The sequence below is a fragment of the Sus scrofa genome, chromosome 16 (genome assembly GCF_054392235.1).
Source record: "Sus scrofa isolate SSC_HxYL_T2T_F1_AM1 chromosome 16, Sscrofa_HxYL_maternal_Yorkshire_Landrace_v2.0, whole genome shotgun sequence".
In the NCBI taxonomy this organism is placed as follows: domain Eukaryota; kingdom Metazoa; phylum Chordata; class Mammalia; order Artiodactyla; family Suidae; genus Sus; species Sus scrofa.
The window spans coordinates 18,822,933-18,849,283 of record NC_139398.1 but is presented as its reverse complement, the minus strand read 5'-3'; the positions used below and the strand labels follow the sequence as shown (position 1 = coordinate 18,849,283).

The 26,351-nt window shown below is 36.1% G+C and overlaps 1 long non-coding RNA gene across 1 annotated transcript; it reads right to left on the bottom strand.

The window, feature by feature from the left end:
* Nucleotides 1-18,987: 18,987 nt before the first annotated feature.
* On the bottom strand, nt 18,988-26,090 carry LOC110257281 (uncharacterized). The gene is made up of 2 exons (XR_002339691.2): nt 25,902-26,090; nt 18,988-23,575 (listed from the first exon to the last, which is right to left on the bottom strand). It is a non-coding gene; the product is annotated as an uncharacterized LOC110257281 (long non-coding RNA).
* Between the last annotated feature and the right edge of the window lie 261 nt (nt 26,091-26,351).

Here is a 26,351-nt window from a genome sequence, read left to right as displayed (position 1 = left end):
TTACAATATTGTGTTACTTTCAGATCCCTTTTAAGAACCTAAGTTTGAACAATGTAGGAAGAGAGGGAAAACTTTCAATTAGGTTTATTACACCCAATGACGTGAAATATTATTAACCTATTTGCGTGCCTAATAGTACCAAGGTAAACTTTGCTGATGTTAGTTAGACATACTCAAAAAATATCTCCATCCCTTCTACATTTCTAGAACAGCATCAAATAGGATTTTACGCTCTAAGGAGACAAAGGATTAATAAATATTGAGCACCCACATGGGTTCAAAACACATAAAAATCTATAAACCAAGAAAACACATTTGGGTGTGCTTTATCTACATTTATATAATACATTTGAAAAATTTTTATGATATCCTCATGGAAGAGATGGAGAGATGTGCTATGAATGGTAATATCTTTGGGTAAACATATAATTGACTTAATGACCCTGTCAAAAGATAATGTTTGATTTAATGCAAAGAGAGATTTCTTTGAGTTCTCCTCAGTCATGGCTGTGCATTTTGATCAATATTTTTGATTTAAATATTGCTGTCATGCTTACTGAATTTCAAGGTGTTGGGAGGTACAAGGAATACCTAATATAGTGAATGGTGAGATGGCCTGAGTTTATCAAATACAACAAACTAAAAGCAGATGTAAATACCTAAGCCTCACTTTTTAATTAACTGTATAGGATAAGAGAAGGTGGAATTTTATTACAAAAAAGGGGATATGAAAAAGCCTCAGTGGAGTCAAATCCCAAAAGTCTTGAAAGAAATAGCTGAAGTACCCTTGAATTTTATTTAACTGAATCCAAGCTATTGATTTGATTTTCTGCAAGTTCATTGTGAATCAACAGAGTGATACAGCTGCCTGAAATGTTAATGTCATCCTGAAATGCATTAATTAAAATATTTGCTCAGAATAGAAGTCAGAATAAGTATAGCACTATCGACATTGTTGAGAGAGCTCTGGGAGATGTTTGTTCTACAGGGGTGCCTTATTGAGACACAAGAATGCATCTAGAGAGAAAAATATACAAAGCAGTGCATATGTATTAAAAAGATGGTTGGATTGAAAATACTTAACCTGAAAAAGGAAACACTTCATACGTCATTTTGAGTCCTCGCAGAAGCAGATGTGATGATGCGATTAGATATACAAGAGATTTATTGGAAAGTTACTTTAAAGGTTGAGGTGAAGAGAGCAAGATTAAATGGGAAAAGTCTTAAGATTTTGATGCAGCCCTGATACTCAGGAAGAAAGGAAGAAAGGGAGGATTGTATAGGAAGATCCTCAGAACACAGTCTATTTCTGAAAAAGTCTTGGCCAGACCTATGGATATTTCCCAAGGCAAACTTGGCTCCTAAAGGGCAGGAACTGTGTTGTTCTAGTATGGTGGTTGTGCATAGACACTGAGTGGAAACAGCCTGGAGAAATGATGTCCTCAAGTCAGTGCCCCAGTGGATCCAAAGGTGCAGGGACTAGAGGCTGTCAATCAGGTCTACTCTTCCAGCAGATCTTCTGAAGGCATACCAACATGACTGCTACACTGGGGAGGCATAATAGCTGTCTTCAGTTTTTTAAATGCACAGTGGTGTAGACTTTTTCTGCATGACTTCAAAGCAGCAGCATGGAACAAAGAGATGGGGATAAACCCAAACTTCATCAAAATATGTAGAAATTCTAATAATTAGGAGCTCAAAAATACAGTGCACAGTGTCACAAGATGATCTTTTCTTTTGTAATAACAGTATATTTTGCATTTCAGTAGGAAATAGTAAGGACTATACTAAAAACCCACTACTTCTTATTAATGTGAACTAATTGTTCCTCTGCATTGGATTAGAACCAGACAATTACAGACTGAACTTAAATCACAACTTAATGAAACCTGATGTTCTGAAAAACAGGTTATGGTTATCTGCCCTTGAATTACCTTTTAAAGCATGCTTCTTTATTTTCCTTTGTTGACAAAAGAGTATTTTTGTCAGGCAAAAGAGTATTTCTAGATTTTAGTCATGTGTACGTTTCTGCTTTCTTTAGGAGATAAGAAAATGAAAAAGCTTTTGCACCCACTATTTTCACAAGCCAGTGAAAGGGTTAAGTAAGCTAAAGTCAAGTCCTGAATGTAAGAATTGAAAAATCTGGCAACCAGCCCAGAGTCCGTTTCCAAAAAGAAGCAGCTATCCTGGGCTTGTACAAAGGAGGTGGTTGCCCCAGCAACAGTAGCTTAAAAAGAAAATATGGCTGACAGGTACACATACTGATTGCTCCAGAAAGAGGAAAGCAGCTCAGCTACTACTGCACTCAGCGTTAAGGAGTTACTGTGCAAATCTCAAGCTTTTAAAGCTGAACCCTCTCATTTCCAATCGTAGATATTTCCCCTGTGATATTTATTTAGGTCATAATCGATATATTTCATACTTCAGCATGTTGTAGTGATAGCTGAAAATGAATATGCCCCCTAACCTAAACACAACCATTGCAAAATATTGTTAAGATACATTGGCTTACTCAAAAGGCCACTTTCAAGAAGGATTTACTCAAAACGAGCCTTGATTATTTTCCAAAGTTTTAGATGAAATTATTTGATTATGTTCCAGTTTCCTTTTTATTCTTCTGCATAACTGTGACTTTCTTATGAAACATCCAAACTGCTCAGAGTCTCTGTTGTTTTTTCACACAATTATTTGTAAATTATGCTGTCATCTTTCACAAAACACTAAACCTTCCTCAGCATCCTGTGTATACTAATCATCTTTTTTTAACTGAATATTTCCTGAAAAGTTATTAACCTTATAGATTTGTATAAGAGACTCTAAAAGAGTGATGGTTTTTAATACTGTTTCCTTGATTATAAAGGATGAATGCATTTTCCCTGGAAAGCTTGCAAAGATTGCTTACTAGAGTATCGGTTTCTCTAAATGTATTCTTCAGATTGATCTATCTGTAGCTTTTATCATAATTTATGAGTACAGTGCTGAGTTAGCCAATCATATGGCAATCAGAACCTGAGTAAAAAGGGCATAAAGCACTGCTTAGTGAATCAGTTTGTAATAAATATGCTTTCTTCCCCACCCCCACTCCGAAATAGCCAATTCCCTTTTCAAAAATGTATATGAAACAAATAATAAAGACCTATACTCTTTTAAGACATCAGGTGCTAATCCTCATGTTTCTCTTAGCCTATGAAACAGCCTTAGTAAGGTCCTTACCCACCCAGAAATGGTATGATGCATTCCAGATACATGATGCTAAGGCGCTGCTGTTGCTGAAGATTGGGCCATCGCCTACTGTGAGCACAACCAAAAAGGTTCCATTCGAGCCAACACATTCAATTTCTTTGTCAACTTTACAAGTTTTCTCTGTGTTAGCACTCCTGATTTTCCTCAGCAAATTAAATACCAGCTTTAAAATTCTAGGTAAACATTTATTGCACACAGCGAATGAAGGACTCCAGTAGACACCACTCAGAAATATTTGAATGCCTTGGGATCATCTCTTCCATGAATTCGAGTGTGAAATCCTTGGGGGAGTTCCCATTGTGGCCCCGCGGAAACAAATCTGACTAGCATCCATGAGGACTCATGTTCGATCCCTGGCCTTGTTCAGTGAGTTAAGGATCCCAGCATTGCTGTGAGCTGGGGTAGGCCAGCAGCTGCAGCTCCGATTTGCCCCCTAGCCTGGGAACCTCCATATGCCACGGGTACGGCCCTAAAAATACAAAAGACAAAAAAATAAAATAAATAGAGTGTGAAATCCCTGGGACAAATATAAAAATACAAAGGAAGAGTGTACAGATTGCATCTTAAGAATGTAGGATAGCACAGGTAGAGTAGGGCAGAAATAGACATATCTAGGTGTCCTTGGCATGGGGGCAGGCTAGGGTAACTTCAGAGTTATCAGTGATTAACTCTAAGGCAATGTTTCTAAAATCTAACCAGACCTCCTTTAAAGGAAAAAAACATTAACCCACCTATGCACTGTTGACTTGTGTTACTTTGATTATAAATATAAATGCATATAAATATAAAACTAAGTATAAACATCTTATACTATGGCAGAGGACTTAGCCATAGAAGCAAATTAAATAGGAACCACATTATAAAGCCAATAAAATTAATGTTATTAATATAATGGGGTGAATCATCTTGAAACTTAATCTGTTTGAAATTTGAACATTGTACTGACTGCCACATCAGGGTTTCAAAAGCATTTGGCATGCCTATGATACTGTGTCATCTGCTAACTCAATTCACCCACCACTTTATTCAAACTTGTGGGAAACCTTTGTTTGTATGATGTTTCATGATGTTCACTTGGCCTTCATGTCTAGGAAAGCATGGTGTACTTTCTTAACCACCTTCTATTCTTTTTTGCTAGCTAATGACAGTCAAAGAGGTACCATGGGTGCCAATGTGATCCTAGCATCAAGAACATGAGCAGAAGTTCTAGTGCAGCCATCCATGTGATCCAACACGTGATCATGGGATCCAGTCTTGTTTTTCTCTCTGTGACCCTAAAAATAATAACAGGAAATCAAGAAATGATTGTAGAATAGTCACAAAGCTCCAAAGAGAGAAAAAGAAATCTAGTAGATAATTACGTCCAAAGTAAATTATCTTGGTTTTAAATAGTGCTTGGTTTCCAACATAAGTATCCTCAGTATCCAATCTCTTGATGCATTTGTACAGTTGATTGAATAACCAACCAACAGCATTTTCTTCCTCCTTTCTGTTTTTCTTATAAGTGAAAAGCAAAATATTCACTTCCTTCCAGATAAGGGTGGCAACTTGTTTTATTTTGACCAATGAAATAAAAGTAGAACACTGCTTTGAGTTTTCTGGGAAAGTGTTTTGTTCTCCTGATAAAAGTGACAGGTATGGGAGTTCCTGTTGTAGTTCAGTGGTTAACAAACCCAACTAGTGTACATGAGGATGCGGGTTCAATCCCCGGCCTCTATCAATGGGTTTAGGATTCAGCGTTGCCGAGAGCTGTGGTGAAGCTTGCAGATGAGGCTCAGATCCTGCATTGCTGTGGCTGTGGTGTAGGCTGGCAGCTGTAGCTCTGATTTGACCCCTAGCCTGAAAACTTCCATATGCCATGGATGTGGCCCTAAAAATCAAAAACAAAAACAAAAGTGACAGGTATGATATGATAAATTGTGTGCACTCTGCCTTCCCCTTTGGTTTTGCCTTGAGTAAGGACTTTTTTTGCTTTTTTTGATTTCTAAAAATTTATCAAACATCTGATAACCACGAGAGGCCAGGAGTTTAAGTGTGGTTGAAAAGAAAGAGAAGAATCTGTGTCCTTGGTGATCTCTAGATGTTTTTCTAAATTTCTTATTAAGTAAATAATATATGTCCATATAGTTTAAGCTACTGTGAAGCAGGCATTCTGTTTCTTGTGGCCAGGAGCATTTCTGATTTAGAGATCCTATATCATCTCCCAAATCAACAAAGATTTTATTGTGAAAAATAATCACAAGCATCGAGTTGGAAACGATGAAATAGGTCCATCCCAGTTACTGTGTGTGGTACTCCACATTACATTTTATGTTTTATGTTCCAAAATTTTGTATTATATTTCCTGTCCTTTGTTCTAATATTAACTACCATAATCATGTATGATGTTGATACTCGCTTGTAATAGGAAAGATTATACTTTTTTACAGAGATGTTGAAATCGTTCATAATGTTTGATCCTTTCCTTGAGTATGTTTCCACACTCAGCCTATGGTACTGTCTATTCTATCTTTTTTTTTTTTTTTTTTTTTTTTTTGTCTTTTTGTCTTTTTTTGTTGTTGTTGTTGTTGTTGCTATTTCTTGGGCCGCTCCCGCGGCATATGGAGGTTCCCAGGCTAGGGGTCGAATCGGAGCTGTAGCCACCGGCCTACGCCAGAGCCACAGCAACGCGGGATCCGAGCCGCGTCTGCAACCTACACCACAGCTCACGGCAACGCCGGATCCTTAACCCACTGAGCAAGGGCAGGGACCGAACCCGCAACCTCATGGTTCCTAGTCGGATTCGTTAACCACTGCGCCACGACGGGAACTCCCTGTCTATTCTATCTTAATACACATGCCTTCTTTCATGGCTTAGATGTGACATACTTCCTCCTACAAAGATTTTGCATATGATGTCCCTCTGCCTGGGGTGCCCCTTCCAACCCACACTTTCTACCCCTCCTTTACCTCCAAGTTACCCTTGAGTCTAATCTAATACTTCAGTTCCCCAAATATTAGAGCTGAGGAACTAAAGTATTAGTTTTCTCCTAAGAAAGCTTGCTGGACCCCCACAACCCAAACCAAGTCCTTTCTGTAATTCACAAAAAGCCATTTTCCTTTCCTTCTGAGCACATTTTATTAACCTGAATTGACACACTTATTACTGCATTTGAGTGTCAGTTTCCCTGACCAGTCGCTTTGCCTGAAATCCCATGTGCTTTAAGCTCATTAATGTGTTTCTCTATCTAGCACAGTTTCAGGTAACTAGTAGGTGCCTAATAAATATTTGTAAAATCATCGACTAATTTATGAATTCATTAATAAATGAATTGGAAAATGAGGATAATTTAATGATATTTCAGAGGCAATAAATACTGAGAGCTGATAACCTCTATTGGTTATAAAAAATCTTGTATTACAATGTGTGTTTTAGGACTACTAAACTTCAGATTAGTTATATGGATATGTGCCTTCCTGTTCATTGGATAATCTAGTGTCAGTGTCTTGGAAATTCAGCAAAGTATGTAAATGAAATTATGATTCTATATATTAATGTACAAAAATGATGTTCTATGTAAAGCATTTTTTAATTTTATTTTTATTTTTTAATTTTTTTGCTCTTTAGGGCCTCACCTGTAGCATATGGAAGTTCCCAGGCTAGGGGTCAAATGAGAACTGCAGCTGCCAGTCTACACAACTGCTACAGCAATACCAAATCCGAGCCATGTCTGCAACCTACACCACAGCTCAGGGCAACACCAGATCCTTAACCCACTAACCGAGGCCAGGGATTGAACCTGTGTCCTCATGGATATTAGTTGGGTTCATTACCACTGAGTCACAATGGGAACTCCTTTTGTGAAGCATTTTAAATTTCTATTACAGATTAAATTTCTCTTTTTCTCACTGTCCATTGCTAGAGTTAATCATGTTTATCTTTTTAAAGGTCTTAGGCATCATGAAATAGTAGCTAAATAGCCTATCTAAGATAATTTAAATGCCACAGGAAGTTTTAGTTTCATTGAAAATCTGAATCTCAAGAAAAAATAACACTTTCAAAATTTATAGTCACTAAGGCCAAAAGAACAAACAAAAAATTCTCACTATGATAAATTCTTTTGTAAATTCTTAAATATGACCTTTCTTCCATTATATATCAGTTTGAAGGTTTTAAATGCAAGTAAAATATATCATTGTCTAACTTCTTCTATTTTACAGATAACTTATATGCCCTTCACATAAATATTGGAATGAAGAGAAGAATTGTGATTACTTGTTCTAATTGCTTATTAATGAAGAAAGAAGAACAAATGGGAGGTAAATCATCAAAGTCGAAGAACCAAAAAGTTAAGATGAAAAGCTTGGGGGGAAAACTTGCAAACTATTTATTTTTAAAATGGTTAGTTTGTATTCTGTTCAATATAAACTATATTGGGAGTTAGCGCAAATGGGTGTGAATAAAATATTAGGCATGATAAATGAACAGAAGAAAAGAGAACATAGTAATTTTATCTATTATTTATCCATTCATTCATTTACCTTTAAATAAATTTGGCATTGGCTTAGTCTAGTGATGTTAAATAAGACCACTTACAGGAACCATTCTGAAAGCTAATAAATGCCTTCTTCACTTACAGTTTTAGACTTTATTCTATTGTCCTGATTTTAAAAACCATTAAATTAGCCATATATATTTTGCTGTAAAAAACAATCTATCATTTCAACAATGGACAGTTATCCCCATATTATTAAACTTAATTTATGTCAATACTAAATTTCAAGTTGTATAAAAAAACTAACTTAACCAACAAAGAAAAAATAATTGATCCACCAAAATAAGTATTCATTAACTCAGATTAAGTCAACAATACATACAGACTTGATAGAAAGTTGAATTGTTAGGACATGTTATCCAATGAGATTGTATAATGATGGAGCTGAGCCTTTGAACATGGGTGCCATGGTCTTTATTATTGAAAAAAAAATAATAGATTTCAAGAGGACTGGGTTTGAAATGAAGAGCATGGAGATTATGAGCTGGATGAGGAGAAAAAATGAATTTATATTAAGTCCAATCCAGTTGCAGACCATCCATTCCTTGGTATTCTACTGATATTAAAGTTTTTCTACCACTGTTATAGGACATCTGTGGTCAGATAAAAACATGGTGTATTTCATAAAAAAAATAAGGAAACAAACAAACAAAAAACAAACAAAGAAAAAATTTTAAAAGGCTCATGTGGCTGGAAGAAAGAGGCAGATGAATTGAAAAGGCATTAGAATAGAAGTAGAGTGGACTCCAGATTTTTCAGAACTTTGTAGGCCTAATGTTTACTTTTTTGATGCTAAGAGTAGTGTGATGCTACTGAAAGAACTTAAGAAGGATAGTAAATAAAATTATATTTCTAAAAAATCATCTATGCAATAGTACAGTATAATAACATGACCATATTATTTGATGATTGCACTCTTGGACATTTAATCACAGATAAATTAAAACCTGTACATGAACATTCATAGCTGATTTGCTTGTAATAGCCAGAAACTGAGAATAGAATAGATGGCCCCCAATGAGTGAATAGTTAAGCAGACTGTGGTCCATTCATAGCCTGGAATCCCATGGCACACTGTGGAATATCATGGAATACTACTCAGCAAGAAAAAAAGAAGTCTACTGATACATGCAACAACTTGGATGAATCTCCAGAAAATTATGCTAAGTGAAAAAGACAATCTCAAAAGTTTTAATATTGTATGATTCAATTTACATAACTTTCTTGAAATGACAAAATTATAAAAATGAATAACAGACTAAAGATTGCCAGGGTTTAAGAATAGAGAAGGAGTGGGTGATGGGAAAAAAGTAAGTGGTTATAAAAGAACAAAGAGAGAGATCATTGATGATGAAACTGCTATGTCTTGAATGTGATGGGTGGGTACAGGAACTTAAATCACATAGAATTAAATACATACATACACACACACTCACACTCACTAATACAAGTAAAACTTTGTAAATCTGAGTAAAATTGATGGGTTGTATCAATGTCATCATCTTGGTTCTGATATTGCACTATATTTTTTCCAAGGTTTGCAGATTACCATTGTAAGAAATTGGATTAACGGTATATGAGATCACTCTGTGTTCTTTTTTACAACCACACATGAATTCACAACTATTTAAAAAATAATGTTTGAAAAGACTCTCTGGTTACAGTGACTAGTAAGGGGAAGAAAGGATGCTAAGAGAAGAGTTGAGAGGCTTTATCCTTTGCTCAGTATTCTCCACATCTCATGCTAATGAAAAAGATTCCCTCCAAACACTAGGATTTAGAGGGTACCGATATCATAGACTTGCCACCTTGTGTTTTGTTTCTGTTTACCTTCCTTAGCTCCCCAACGAATGATAGTAAATTTATGAAGACCCAGGACTGTGTCTTATCAAAGTGTGTGATTCCTATGACAGCCAGTACCAGGCCTTAGATATTAGGCATCAGTTATGTATTTTTTAATGAAATACTGGATGCATGTGCACATGCTAGGGGTCCACGACCTTTCATAATAATTTGGTTTTGCTATAATTAGCGGAACAATTAAAATGGCAGGAGAGCTGAAGACACTCGTTCCTGCTGTGAGGTATGACACTGACGTGTTTAGAACACTGTTCAGTTGAATCTGAAGTGGAAGTCCTGCCGTCAATCTCCCTCACTTTTACAGAGCAGAAACATTAGGTGACCTTCCTAAAGACCCAAGGGCCAAAGGTGGCCAAGAAGCAGACAGTGACTGGGTCGCACCAGAGTCGATTTACTTTGAAGGGCATCGGGTTAGGAGGAGCTCACCTCGGTCAGGGATTAAAGTTATTTCTAGCTGACTGGAAACAGATCACTCACATGGCATCTTGTGGAACAAGACAAGATGTATTTATTAGCAGATCAGTGATGGGTTCCGCAGTGTCTGAGGGACTTTGTAGAAAGCCCTGATAAAACCCCAGAAGCCAAAGAAATCCCTGTATTCTCCACAGACTTGAATGACTGTCATTCTCCCTCATGAAAACTCATTTTGAGAGAAAATACATAATAACAGTAAATTTTCATATTTTCTTCAATTTCATGTGAACTTTTTTCATATTTTTCTTTTCATGGTTTTCTTGTTTTCACATAAATATAAAGGATGTTTGAGAGATGCAACATTACAAATGCTGTGAGCAACTGAGAAAACCATGATATAATTATTAAGAAAACATTAAAAGACAGTATCAAAATATAGTGGGGTATTTCCACAGAGACCAGTGACTTTCATCCAGGCTTCATATTATAATCCCTGAAGGGGTTTTTAAAAATATCAGTGTTCAAATGAAAACCCTCGAAAGAATCAGAATATTTGGGATGGGGCCTTGGGCTTGATTCTGTATCATTTAATAATATTATTGTTGTAATTATTAAAGCACCTCAGGGTTTTCCGATGTGCAGACAAGTTTGGGAACCACTGACATGAAAAAGAGGCAAAATTACACATTAAAAAATCCCACATCCTATACAGAAAAACATTTTCCTTCATTTATCTTACTCTCTCTAAATAATAAGATTCCTGATCAAATTTCATTAGTAGTTATCATATGTTCTTGCCTAGAATTTCAGTTCAAGAGAAAGAAGAATAAATATCAGTCCACAAGTGCTATTTGGCACAAGACAAAATTATTACAAATGTAAATATTCCAATGAAGGGTGTATCATCAGATGCATGAAAAGAAAAAGAAACCCATCATAAGTGACTAGATATGAAAAAATAAAAGTCATTTTTAAAAAAAGAAAAAGAAACCCAGATTTTTTTTTTGCTCATAGTCCTAGAAGCCAAATTGAATAAATCCCTTCAAATGGACCTGATTCCAAGGTGATGGCATAGTCATAAAGCTATGGTTCATCTTGACCCTCTTATTTTGAAAAAAAAAAAAAATGCTTCTATCTCATATTGTTTAGGGAAGTACTGAGTGTGCTTTTTGGAAAATGTAAGTAGTGATTTTTACATAACATCTTCAGATAATATTACAAAAATCATTCCATCAAATAGTACCTCAATATCATTGTCTCCAAATGTGAAAAGAGACTCAACTTTTGAAACAAAGTAACGCATCAGCATCATTGCGTGGTGAACCCATGACCAAACCTTTCCAGATAAGGGGAAAATGACACCATTGAATCCTTATACATCAGATGCATTTTAAGTAACACCAAATGTCTAAGATGTGAAATGGATTTATGCCCTGAGGAATAGACATTTATTCTTTCTATGTTGTTTGGGAAAGATTTGAAGTATAAGAGAATGAAGTTAACCTGAGTAAATTTGGTGGAAATAAATTAAGAAAAAAGCTTAGGAATTTTTATACCTTTGATATGTCTGCATTCCTCCTTGGAAGCATGATTCATACTGAAAAGTTAATTCATTCAGTATCTTTTGAATCCTGAATAAATCCTTTCAGAAGATACAGAATACAGAGATTATCTCCAAAGACTTTGTGACCTTAAACTGCTCTTACTTTAGTGAAGAAATGAGAGAGTAATCATAGAGGTATCTGTATGATTCAACCTTGTATAAAGAAGAAAGACTAAAGGTTTCCAGTTGTCACATCCAATGGAATGAGGTAAGGACCATGAAACTCAAGAGCCTTAGAACTGACCCAATCATTCCTTGTGATGTCATTTGCCCTTGAATGATCCCAGTCAATGTTACACAGTTTATTTTATGTCAGAGAAGTCGCTATACCAGGTGCCTAAGATGGAACTTAAACCTGGCCTGTATTGTGTGAGTTCTCTCAATAAAATGTTGGTCAGTGTGATTCAGAAAGTCCCATGTACAAGTTAACCTCTAGAAACTGTAAATTAAGCCATAAAATCTCATCCAATGCCTGACAAGAAGTCTGCCTTTTAATTGATTTTAACTGCTATCACAATCATTTGAAAAGGACCTTCTGCCTGGTTGCCCGAGAATAGAAATCTATTTTCTACTTAGTCTAGCAAAATATGGATTATTTACATATTGAAGATAAAAAGCCATAGAAAGGTCTACATAGTTGGCATATTTGAGAAAGAAGAGTAGATTTTTGGAAAAGAAGACTTAGGGCAGGAACAGAAGAGGAAATAAAATAAAATGTTAAGAAAAGTCGTATCCTCTAGGAGATGCTAGCAAAGCATTCTAGCAATAGATACACCACTTAAGGAGGTCCATCCAGCAGCTGTCAAAGAATGACTCTTCTTTAGAGTTCTCCCCTTAGCCCCTTTTTAGTTTTCTTTTTGAGATGTTCCTGAGAAATCTATTTCCAATTCAGTCTCGTCTAATGACTGCTCTTAGAACCTAAGAAGTAAAACCCAAATATTTTTTAAATACTGAGAAAATTCCCTTTAGAGGGAGGGGGGAGTTGTGAAGTTGCCATTATTATAACCCCAGATCCTTGGAGAACTGCAGCACAAGATCCTCAGATGAGAATCAAGACCTGGGAAGCCAGGCAACCAGTGTTTAAGACTCCAATAGCTTATCAAACTAGCAAACACTTTTTAAAAAATGTATTAAACCTGCTGTTGGCAACAGTAAAAGAGAAAAAGTAATAACTCCCTAAAATATTGGTAGGAGCTTGGCAACATCTAGCGAAATGTTCATACCTTTGACCAAAAATTCCATTTCTGAGACTGCATCCTAAGGAAGTAGTCAGGACATGTGTAAAGACACTTGCAGAAATGTACCCATGCTGATGTTACATATGATATTTAAAATTGGAAATTCCTTGATGCCCATTAAGAGGAAATTAACTGTGTAAATTACAGGAGGGGCAACATAATTCCAGGTGACCATTAAAATGCATGAGGGAAACCTTGGACTCTTGTATACATTTGAAGATGTAAATAACATTGTTAAAGTTAAAATACCAATAAGGAATAGTATGAATAGTGATCTTTTTACTTTAAAAATGTGTATACACAGAGAAAACTACTGAGAGTATCAAATTAAATGTTTGACAATACACAGTAATTAATTAGCAACAATTATCACTGGGCAGGGCATGTCATCTTGGCATACTTAATGTCCTTTAACACACATTTCTATGTTTTCATTTCTTGTTTCCTATTTCTATATTTTCTGAAACTTTGCATTCATGGTATAATATTTTATCATTAAAAATTAAAAAATGATTCAATTCCTATTTTTATTTTAACCTTTCAGTTAACTGCCTTTAGAGGTCTGTGGTTTTCAGAGGTCAGGAACAAGAGAGAGGTTAGGAATTCCAAATGCTATGTCATTTAAGAACAAGCAGTCAGATGGTAGGGTCATAAATGTCATAGGAAAGCAAAGGCTGCCAGCCTTGATCAGGGGTCTCATACATTCTGGGGGTAGGGGGGGTAAATATTTAAGTACTTTCCAAGAGAAGGTACTCAGCAGCAGTCTTAGTAATCATCTGGATCTACATGAATTATGCCTCATACTACTTGGCCTCTGCAGTTTTTAATACCTGTAATCATACCCTCCTTCTTAGAATTATTTTCTTTCTCAACTTTCTTTTTTAAATTTTTTAAATTAAAATATAGTTATTTACAATGCTTCTTCAATTTCTATTGTGCAAAGGGACCCAATCGCACATAGTTCCTTGTGCCGTCCTTAACTCTCAATACATTACTCTCCCTGCACAGTTAAAAGTAAACTCCAATCTCTGTGAATTTCTTTTTAAACTCTGTATTGCTTCCTCTTTTGTTCTCATTCCCTGAAAATAATTCTTCTTTATAGTTCTCCCCTTAACACCCTTTTAGTTTTCTTTTTGCACTGTTCCTGAGAAATCGGTTTCACATTCATTCTCTTTTACTCCTTATTAGTTTTGGCCACCAATTTTTGTACCCAAACCTAGATCTTTTTCCTGAGCTCCTGTCTCACATACATATCTGCTCCTTGGAAATTTCCAATTAAATAGCCCAAACAGGAGTTCCAGTCATGGCTCAGCAGTAATGAACCCGAGTATCCATGAGGATGTGGGTTTGATCCCTGGCCTCACTCGGAGGGTTAAGGATCTGTCATTGCCATGAGCTGCAGCTCAGATTCTGCATTTCTGTGGCTGTGGTGTAGGCTGGCAGCTGCAGTTCCTCTTGGACCCCTAGCCTGGGAACTTCCATATGCCACAAGTGTGGCCCTGAAAATAAAAAATAATGATAAATAGCCCAAATGCATAGCCAAAGTAAGTATATTATCCCCTACATGCACACACACACAGACATACACACACTGTCTTCACCACATATATTTCTGTATTTTCTTTTAGATAAATGACACTGTCATCAATTTCATTAATTTCTCAAATAACAGAGACTTCAGAGTCAACCTCACCTTATTTTCCCTCACTACTCCACCAACTCCTATGAATTCTGCCTCCTAAACATCTCACAAATTTGTTTTCCACTTTCTAGCTGCACTGCCACTACCTTGCTTTAGATTCTCTTTATATTATTTTAGTTATTCTAATAACTCTTTTTTATCTAAATTTTATTGGAGTATAGTTTATGTTGTATTAGTTTCATGGCTACAGCAAAGCTAATTAATTATAAATATACACATATCCATTCTTTTTTCATAAATAGGTATTATAGGACATTAAGTAGACCTCTCTCTGCTCTACAATAGGTCCTTGTTAATTAACTATTTTATATACAGCAGTGTATATGTGTTAATCTCATTTTCCCAATTTATCCCTCTCCCCCACTATTTCCTCTTTGGTAACCATAAGTTTGATTTTGAAATCTGTGCGTTTGTTTCTGTTTTATAAATAAGTTCTTTTGTATCTTTTTTTTTTTTATTTTCCCACTCTACAGCAAGGGGGTCAGGTTATCCTTACATGTATACATTACAATTACATTTTTCCCCCACCCTTTGTTCTGTTGCAACATGAGTATCTAGACAAAGTTCTCAATGCTAGTCAGCAGGATCTCCTTGTAAATCTATTCTAAGTTGTGTCTGATAAGCCCAAGCTCCTGATCCCTCCCACTCCCTCCCCCTCCCATCAGGCAGCCACAAGTCTCTTCTCCAAGTCCATGATTTTCTTTTCTGAGGAGATGTTCATTTGTGCTGGATATTAGATTCCAGTTATGAGTGATATCATATGGTATTTGTCTTTGTATCATTTTTATTAGATTCTACGTTTACGTAATATGGTATTTGTCTTTCTCCATCTACTTCACTTAGTATGATACTTTCTAGGTCCATTTGTGTTGTTGTAAATGGCATTATTTCATTCTTTTTATGGCTGAGTAATATTCCATTTCATATACATACCACATCTTCTTTATCTACTCCACTATCAGTGGACATTTAGGTTGATTCCATGTCTCGGCTTTTATAAATAGTGCTGCACTGAACACTGAGGTGCATGTAACTTCTTGAATTATGGTTTTCTCCAGATATACACCCAGGAGTGAGATATCTGACTCATATGGGAGTTTTATATTTAGTTTTGTAAGGAACCTCCACACTGTTTTCCATTGTTGTTGCACCAATTTACATTCCCACCATCCCTGCAAGAGGGTTCCCTTTTCTCAACACCTTCTTCAGCATTCACGGTTTGTAGACTTTTTGATGATGGTCTTTCTGACCAGTGTAAGGTGATACCTCAATGTCGTTTTGATTTGTATTTTTCTAATAATTCATGATGTTGAACGTCTTTTCACATGCTTTCTGGCAATCTGCCTGTCTTCTTTGGAGAAATGTCTATTTAGATCTTCTGTTCTCCTAACTCTTAAATGGTCTCCAAGTCTTACACCAAATTAGGCTTTCTCCTGATATACATACCTACTCATGTTATTCCCATGTTTAAATTCTTCATGGCACTATAACTGACTTCAAATTTGTCATGATTTTTGTATTATCTCTTCAGTCTCAACTATCCACACAAATACTGTGCCCTTAATATCCTTTAAAGTACTATTCTTTCTCACGCTTCCATAGATTTTCTTATGCCCTTTTGTTTCAAGATTCAAGTTGTCAAGGACCCATTCCAGAGCCCCTGGAAAATTAACTAGGAGTATCCTATAGAGGAGACAATTCAGTGTCAAGAGAGTTGTGGTCTTGGCAGAGAACCGAAATCAGTTTCACAAATAATCAAGATGGGCGAAGTTAAGAAAGTTCCTGGCAAAACAATATTGCCCACAAGGAAAAAGAAAGAGAAGAGCATAAATAAGAGAGGTTAATTTGAGGTTGGGATAGTTTGAAAAAGGAGAAATAAAGTTAAGAAAAGAGATTTGAGCTAGTAATTCAGACTTGAGGCGGTAAATTGACAGTCAGGGCTGGCAAGCCACTTTTATTTAAAACTGGGTCCTTTCGGACTAATGAGGAAAAGACAAGGTTAACTGCAGAGCACAAGCTGGGGTGGCTGAAAAACTTGTAATCATTCCCTCAGTGGTCAATTCCACCAGTCCCTTTGGCAATGGCTGATTGAGTTCAATGTACAGACACGTGGCTCAAGCTAGACCCAAATTCTCTTCCTTAGGAATTTATGAAGAGAACAGGGACAAACAGAGACAAATGGCAGTTTGAGTTGTTACTTCATAGCAATGGCTTGTTGGGTTGCTGCTTTTGACCTCCCCAGATCAGCCATGATTTCCTTCCTTCTGGAGGTTTTGTTTGGACTTCCCAGAATCTGTCACTAAATTTCCTTTTTGACTTGAGTACACTAACAGTTTTCCGAGTTATTTGGGAACAAAACAAATTGGAGAACAATATGTTCAATCTGATTCTTTTGTATGAGAAAAAAAGAATGGTGCTTAAAATTTAGATTTAAAACAACATCAAAATAAATCTAGACCCAGGAATGTGTTAATTTCCAGTGTGGATGCAAGGTGCCTGCTGACTTTGGTGACTAGAGCTAGCTGCTTGTATGGCCTCTAGCTGGCATCATGCAGCTTGATTGTACATCTTACAAAAATACTCAGCGGAGATGGGCAAGCATGAGTAAGGCATGGCGTTTGATGAAGGTCAGTGTGTATCTTATGTTAATCTGTTTTACAAGCCCTCCCTTCAAGAGGATCCACTGGAGAGTTCTTACTGTGGCAAAGTGAGTTAAGTATCTGACTGCAGCAGCCCAGGTCACTGCAGGGGTGAAGGTTCAAACCTCCTCTCAACCAGGTTCAGTGGGTTAAAGGATCCAGCATTGCCCCAGCTACAGTATAGGTTGCAGCTGTGGCTTGGATTCAATCCCTTGCCCAGGAACTTCCATATGCTGGGGGTGCAGCCATTTAAAAAAAAAAAAAAAAAAGAGGATCCATCTAGAAGAAATGTTCCTTACACACATCACCACTTGGCATTGATGGATAAATCAACAGTCTAAAGCTTTTCTTTACAGCAGGTAGGTGATTAAAAGGCAATGTAGGAAGAATTAAGCAGGGTTATCTCAGTGAGAGAAGTAGCCATACCATCATAACAAAGTAAATCCTTCCAAAAGAATCAGTATTTACACTAAGAACTTAGGCAATACAGACAGAGGGGAAAATCAGAATTGAGATAAACCAAAATTATAGCTGCAAATATCCACTCTGTGATGCATCCAAAGACTGGGGTGAAAACAGGAGAGCAAGTGGCGGGGACAGCAGTCAGCAGTATAGGACACTGTGGGTGATGTAGGATGAAGAGTAGGTAGATACTGAAAAAGAGCTTTTTAGAAATATCATTTAATACATCCCTCAGTCCACAAGTTCATTACTTTATGATAGCATTTACCCTACTGAGATCACCCATTCTATTATAATTGTCCCCCACAAAGCCTAGATCAAAGAACAGTAGGTTCACCTCTGGGTGCCCAGCCCTTAACAGAGAACCCAGGTCAAGGAAGACCACAAATGATTGCTGAAAGCATGTTGAATGAACTAGGGCATTAGTGTGTTATTTGGGGCACTAAAGTAGTGTTTTAATCCCATCCAGATAACTGCAAGAGCATGGCAAAATCAAATATATGTAAATAAAGATATTTCCAAAAATGCAAATAGAATACTTTTGTTTAACGCTCTTTTTCAGATTGTAAATAATTGCCTTATTCTTTGCAGAAACTTTCAAACATTAAACTGATGTTAGAAATAGGAGGGTAAAAAGCAAATCCACCTTTCTTGCAACAAATTAAAGTATACATTTACTTCTTTTGCCAAATCCCCATATTCCAGGAAAGTAATATTTCTTTGCTTTTCCTGCATATTTAGTAAATTAGATCATCTAGTTAAGTGTTTGTTAACCCTTAGCCATAGCAGGGGTCAATCACAATTTGCTTAACAAAAAAGGATCCCTTTGCCTTCACACCATGTACAATATCTGTGCTGCTTTACTGGACACTAAGAACTGCACCTTTTGAAAGTTGCTTATTTATTCAAGCTGTGGTCATATCTTAAAATGTTCCAGTACCTATCAAAGAACTATTTATTTCAAAATATCAATTCCAGCTTTGAAACCTCTGAATATAGAATCAAAATCTGGGAGTTCCCGTCGTGGTTCAGTGGTTAACATATCCAACCAGGAACCATCAGGTTGTGGGTTCAATCCCTTGCCTTGCTCAGTGGGTTAAGAATCAGGCATTGCCATGAGCTGTGGTGTAGGTTGCAGATGTGGCTTGGATCCCGAGTTGCTGTGGCTCTGCCGTAGGTTGGTGGATACGGCTCCAATTCGACCCCTGGCCTGGGAACCTCCATATGCTGCAGGAGCGGCCCAAGAAATGGCACAAAAAAAAAAAAAAGAATCAAAATCTGTAGACAACCAGAAATTAGAGTAAATTTAATTGCATTAAGGTTTGTTCATAATCCAAACACAAGCCTAAAATCTCACTGAGAGCCTAGAGGTGGTCAATTGAAAAGAACAAGTAAGATAGTTACAAGATAGGCATCTAAATCATTTTAATCAGTCTCTCTAGTACTTATAGAAAGGCAATTCTACAAGTATCAAAGGAATCGCCATGTATAATGGAGTCATTCCTCAATAAATATGTACAAAATTTCAGCGCTGTACTGAATTAGGCAGACCTTGGAATTGAATTCTGCTTTTGAAGAAATCCCAAGTAATAGAACAAGAGGTTTAATTTGAACATTTTAACATTCCATATGGGTTTTGTATGCAACAATATTCCAATGTTCAGAAAGGACAGTGTTAGCGTTTTTACAGAACTGTAGAGACACTGTAGTACAGTGGAAAAGCACGGCTTTGGAATGAGCTAGAACTCAATATGAATACCAACCCCATTGCTTTCAGCAAGCTAAGTCGACCACTTACGTCACAGTCTACTTAATTGTAACACAGGATAAATGAGACTTATCACGTGGATTTGACATGGGGAATGAGGTAAATGGAAAAACACAAAATTCCTGGTACAAGGTAAATGCTGGGGAAATGTATCTGTTTGGGAGGTCTACTGATTTTCTTGTTATTCATGAAGAGTTGGAATACAAAGGGACAGGATGCACAGGAGGAGAGGAAAGACAAATATGGATTGCAAAATGGAAGAAAACTAATGTGCTGAGGTCTAAATATCACTTGTGGGTGAAAATCTGTGTTGGTTTCAGATGGCATTACCATAGTGTGCAGTCAGCCATCAGCCCACAGTTCCCTCAGCCCTTTGGCATTCAGAAAATGATTACTTAGCCCCTGAATTTATGCTTTGGTGGATCTGACAAAGCCTCTGCTAAATTGATGCCCTTTCATATTCCCTTGTCTCTGCATACTGAGACAACTCTGATTGAAATAATAGCTGGAATAATTCAGGAAAATAACCTCTTATTTGCTGCCTTTTGGACTGAATTCAGAGAATCTGTACTTTTACATATATTGCCTTAGACAAACTCCATTTGAGGTTGAAAATATTATCCGTTTCTTTATTAGTTATCATTAGCATTCCCTTCACTTGGCTGTTATTTATGTGCCTGTAAGGTTTGTCCCTCAGTTTTTCAAACATTTGGAAAATGTACCGTCTCCATAAACAATATGATAAGGTATCTATTGAATTGAATTAATTCCCATCATCTTGACAAGGAATTTTTTTTAAGGAAAAAAAAATAAATAAAAGAAAAGAAAAATTCTTATGTTCCTGCCCAGAGGAACACTAATGGGTTATGAACCCTTTCAGAGTCATAGAGCAGAGAGAAAAATGGTTGCCTTGGTAACAAGGCAGACCAATCAGCGGCATACACTCTCCCCAGAGCATCTAATTTATTCAGCAAATGCAGGCTAGAACAGTTGGCTAACCTAAATGATGCCAAAAAGCTTCAGCTCTCGAATATACACACCCCCTACAATTCCTTTTACAGAGAATTTCATTCTTGCCCCTCATGTAGAAAGAATTAGGAAAGCGCATTTCAGTGTGGACTGTAACAATTAATCAGAAGAGCTATCTGAATTTGTCACTTTTGAATTTTCTGCCAAAAATAAAGCTTTGTGATTTCAAAAAATGCTTGCCACTGACAACTTAATTCTACTAGATACCTTGAAAGTGGAGGTCATCTTCGCTTCTATTATAAAATTCCATTACTTGTCTTTTAATAAGTCAAATACTATTGTGAGTTTTAATAGCAGGAGAGTTTATCTCTAGATTTCACAATTCTTGCTTTAGATAATAAACAGTCACAGAAGTTTCAATTCCTTAAGCCATCTGAAAGCACAAAGATGTTTGTAAATAATTCTGGATTATGAAGGGGGAAAAGAGAAAATAATAGCAAACTAGTTAAAGCTCTATTTTTATAGCATTAAATAATCCCATTAGCTGTATCTAAAGTTATAAAGGAAAATTCTGGAAAACTAAAAGTATAAAATGTTTTCATCCTATAGAAGGACTTTTATAATCCAGGCCTACTTTCCTTTTCCAACTTCATCTTCAAACACACTCAAATACATCCTGATCTTCAATCAAAAGAACACCAATGAAATCTGCTCGTCATATTTCTGCACTTTGCCTTTGCTGTTCCCTCGGTCTTAAGGTCTTAGAATGTCCATTGAGCCCTGGCTCTCTGCTCAATGTCTATCCATTCTTAAAAGCTAAGATAAAGGATTTTTCACTTCCCCAAAGCCTTTCCTCATCTCCCCAGGAAGAATTACAGTCATCCTGCTATTCTCCCCCTGCTAGTGATTCCATTGTTTGGAAGCAGTCACCTCCAGAGTAGTATCCAAATCATAGTATGAAATCATAAATATTTGATAAAAGAATGAATTAATAAACACAATTATACATTATTAACACAAAATCTGCACAAATTTAATATATCACAAAAACATTCTCAGAAATTAAAATAAAAATCTCGTTATTTTAGACAAAGTATAATCAAGTGTGTTTATATGAATAGCCTGTATTTTTTAAATGAGTGGAAACGTTCTTCGAATGAAGTTTCATCTGCAGCTTCTATTTTCAAATCTGAATGTCAGTTCATGGTCTAAGTGAAAATTCTGCTCATTCCCCCTTTCAAAACATCTTTCTTATAAAGCATAGGCTTCCAAGAGCAGAGCTTGAAAATATTGGACTAGACTTAGTTCATATGCAGTTTTGCCTTCTTTTCCTGGAATATAGTAATCACATAAGCAAGTGTCTGTTGGAAAATGACATTTAAAATAGGAGCCATTTTCTAGGAAGTTCAGGTCTTGGTGTTTCTCAATTGATCTGCTTTTGAAGTCTTCCGACTATTTCCAAAGGTGACCCTTGCAGCATGAGGATGTTGCCTTGGCAACAGGGAAGACTGCTTCCAGCATGTAAAGGGAAGGCATCCCTGTTTGTTTTACACTTACAACAACAACTAAAGATGTTGTTGCTTTAAAGAAAGAAAGAAACCCTTATTTTTAAGTACCAGCTCAGTTCTCCAGTTCATGGGCAGCACATTACTCTGGAAAACAAGAGGTGCTAATAATAATTTGTGATAGTTTCACCATCTCATCACCAGTAACAAGCTCCATATTGATGCATTTTCATTCCCCTCTAATTACTCCATATGCCTGCCTATGCACACACACACAAAAACATGCACATATAAATATACACATATCATTTTATTTTCATTTTCTGCATTAAAGCTTTTGCTTGCTATCAAATCTCTCCTTTCTGTATGGACTCTGTTTCACTTCTTTTCCATTTCCAGTAACAGCTTCTTTGCACATCTCAGTTTCCAACATCAACCAAATTACAAATCGGAGTTAAGTGTCAATGTATTGTGGCCAAAAAAGGCTTAGCTAGAGCCACTGGCATTTGATCAGCTTGCATAACCTTATATTATTGCAAAAAAAGATGAAAATATAAAATAGACTTTGAAATCAGTTATTTATGGTCAATTCCCATTTAATTCACATTTGTTCCTATTCTTTTAAATAGTATAGCAACATTTTATTTGTTATACTTTATTGCCTCCCCAAAGCGATTTGAGAACATTTTCCTTGATATCAATGAATCTTCTTTATGCCAATTTCATACAATTGCACAGACATGTCATCAAAGGGCTAGAAAACCTAATGTGTCAGACATACCTTCATATCAGTGGAATTATTTTGCCTGAATTTTGTACTAGCAAAAGGAGGAGGAATTAATGATATCGTATAGAGTGTTCTGGGGAAAATTCTTCCTAAAAGATGTTTCCAAATATCATTTTATGCTAATTTCAGTATGTAATAAATTATATTTTTAGAGTGGATGATGGTACATCAAAGGACTTGAACTCATAGCCCATTATTTTCAATATGGAATATATAGAATCCTAAGTATGAACAGTAAAATGCAATGACTTCTTTCATACAAAAAGTATCCAAGGAATATGAATTTTCAAATATTCAACAGGTAGTATTATAAAGCCATAGATTTAAAATACACTTTGTTCTAATATAGTCAGAAGTTTAGACATGCAGTGGAACTCAGAAGTAATGCAATCTATTATTTTACATGTGAGAAAAAGAACACCAAGAACCAGTAAGAAATACGCCAGTGCAATTGATCTCAGACCTTGGACAAATATTACAAAGTTTCTTGATGCTTACTTCTTTATCATATAAAATGTTTACCATAAAGTTCCTGAAGAGAATTGTATTTTGTCTTTATTGCTAAGTATTTTATTTTGTAACATAATGCTCAACTTTCAAACACCTTTCTAAATTATTTATACATGTGGCATCAGTTAGGAAAGGCTTCCAACTAAAAGTAACACATAGACTGACTTAGTAAATATTGATTTACTCTTCTGACATAGCAAGGAGCCTTGAGAAGACAGCTGGCACCGGTTCAGTAGTTTTAGCATGTTATAGCAGGCATTCTGAAATTCTCTTAGGGTTTCCTCATATGTGCTTCCTCATGGTCACAGAACAGCTGCAGAAGATTTCAGCATCCAAGTGCCTTCAAAAAAGAAGATAAAAGGATCCACGCCATAAATGTATTTCCCTCATATTAGGTAAACAAAATCTTCAATCAAGCTCTTAGCAAGTTTATACTCGTATCTCGGGATCCAGAACTAAAGACTATGACCAACCTCACTGTAAGAGGACCCAGGAACTTAAGAACTTAGTTTTTCAACTATTATAACAGAGGTGGCAATGGAGATATGGTTTTGAACCATTTGAGGGTGAGCTAAAAGATCAGGTGTTTATTTTCAGATAGATGATAGATAAATAGACAGACAGACATATAGATATACAGATAATATATACACATATATGTAAATAAAAAGGAGATAAATTAGGAAAGAAAAAAATAAAGAGATTGAGAAAGAAAAGAGAGAAAATATATTCCACTGAGACCTTAAAATAGAAAAATGAGGTACTCAAAATGAGAAAGAGAGATGATAAGAAGCTGCACAGATATGCTTTCCAAATGCTTTCTGTGGGGGGATTCCAAAAGCATGCTCAGTGGACAGGTTTTACCAGTAACCAAAGCATGCCAACAGAGAGGATACAGTAATAGTGGACATTAAGAAGCTGTGTGTTTTGCCTGTTGGTAGGTCAAGGAAAAGTTCCAGGGGAGCCATAGCTAAAAAACTTTATTAATTGTGAGTTTCCTCAAATTAAAATTAATACACTGTATGAATAGTGTAAAATATTTTTTTCATAATCTTCTTAACAGAGAATTTGGAAGAACAGTATTATTACAAACTATTTATTGTTTGTCTTTAAAGTCACTTCCAAGTATTTTGAAAGTACATATGAATATTTGTAGAAGCTCTTTCTTTTCCTTTGGCTCAGTGTTGTGCAACATGAAAACCAGATGGGTTGGATAAATTTCTATAGTATCTAGTCAGAGGGTTCAATTTTTCAGTCACCTTACCCTTTTGCCTTTCTAAAGACAAGTTGAAATTTCATGCTACCTCTTTGTCCTTGGTCCCTGCTAGAATGTAAGCCCTTGTTTGTTACAACACCCCAATGTTTACAACAGTGCCTGATACAAAGAGTCATTCAAGAAATAGTTGCTGCCTGAGTAAGTGAAAATTAAAAATCAATCCTTTATAGACTAATTGCCTACTAGTCAAATATTCTACTTTGAGGAAAAATGCAATACATTCTTCGAAACTTTCCTCCAACATAAGTTACACGGCAATAAAATTAAACATCAGATTCTTCTTCAGAAAATAGCTCGCTGACCAAAAGGTTTAGACTATAAATATCTTGAAAGTGAGCACCACTTGTTTGATTTTTCTGTTTCCAAGCCTAGTGTCCAGTACATAATACATGTTTAGAAAATGAATTACTGACTGCATTTTATATTGAGCAATTACTGAAGTGCACAACCAATTTTTTTGTTCCAACCTTAAAATAAAACCACATTGACCTATTTACAATGAATATTCAACCCCTGAACTTCCTTCTTAAGAATATTATTCAAGTTCAACCAGAAGGCTAATAAAAATCTGAGAGGAAATTCATAAGACCCAGCTCTCTAACCACCAAATTAGAGTTTAATATATACATGTACACAGATCAACCTCTTAGTTCTTTTTTCTAGTATCCTTCAGGGCTACTAGATAAATGTTTCTCAAAGAGAAAAAAGAATACAACTAAGAACCTAATGGACTGGTGTCAAAGAAGTCAAAACCAAGTAACCCTAGGAAGGAAAGTATTCTTTAAAATCATGTTTATTAATTTGTGTCTATGCAATTCCAAATAAAATTTATTTAAAAAATGTAAATGAAGATAATATATTTATTTATGGCTGGAAGGTGAAAAACATTGCATTGTTGAAGTTAACTCTTTTTATCAGTATTCAAACCTTTTAACACCATGGTATATACAAAGCAGAGCTCACCTTTAACACCATGGGATATACAATTCTACAACAGAGCAGCAGGTAAGGTAAATAATATACATTCTCAGCAAGTCAGATGTTGCATTTATTGAAATACTTTGAAAGTAGGCTCTACTTTGACTTGTGATATTTTCACTGCTACTTCCAAGCTTTGCTAGGTGAACAGGATGTTAATATCCTGTGGGTATTTTTTTAAAAGCACTGTAATTCCTCCAACTCTTATTGATTTCAGCAAAGCCATGAGAATTTCAGTATCCTTGCATAGCTGCGAGCACAAAGATATTTTTAGTTTCAGCATTTTATTCTACGAAATGAAAAGGAATAACAAGAAAAAGAAAAAGAAAAAGACCCAAAGTAAAATGTCCGAACAAAAGACAGAAATAAGTCAGTTGGAAAACAGAAGGCTGAAGCCTTAATTGAACATTACCTTTTTCTCAGAATGAGGCAAACGCACCATGGTCATTTCTGTCTTTTCTCACAGTGCTGATTTCAAACCCCCAGCTGAGAAGGCAGCTGTGCAGAGCAAGGAACTGGTGAGCTCAGCAGGAGTCCTGTATCCTAATGCTGCTCCCAGAAATTCATGCTTTCTTTCAGTTGCTGTGTTGTCGTTAGTGGTGCCAGAAATGTGAAATGTTGTCCTCTTTTCTGCAGCAGTGGTACAGAGATCACAGTGATGGTGTTTTTAAAGACTTCAAAAGCCTGGATCACTCTGGTTTTATTGTTATTTATTTTCAATGCAGCCTCCAAAGAGCAGGCATTGGCTACTTTTCAAGGTATTTGAAGTTCTGGAGGGCTTTCATTAATCATAATGTTAATGGAAGAGATGGCAAAACAGACATGAAAGTTGCAGCATATGGTGGGAGAGAGAATGGTAAGG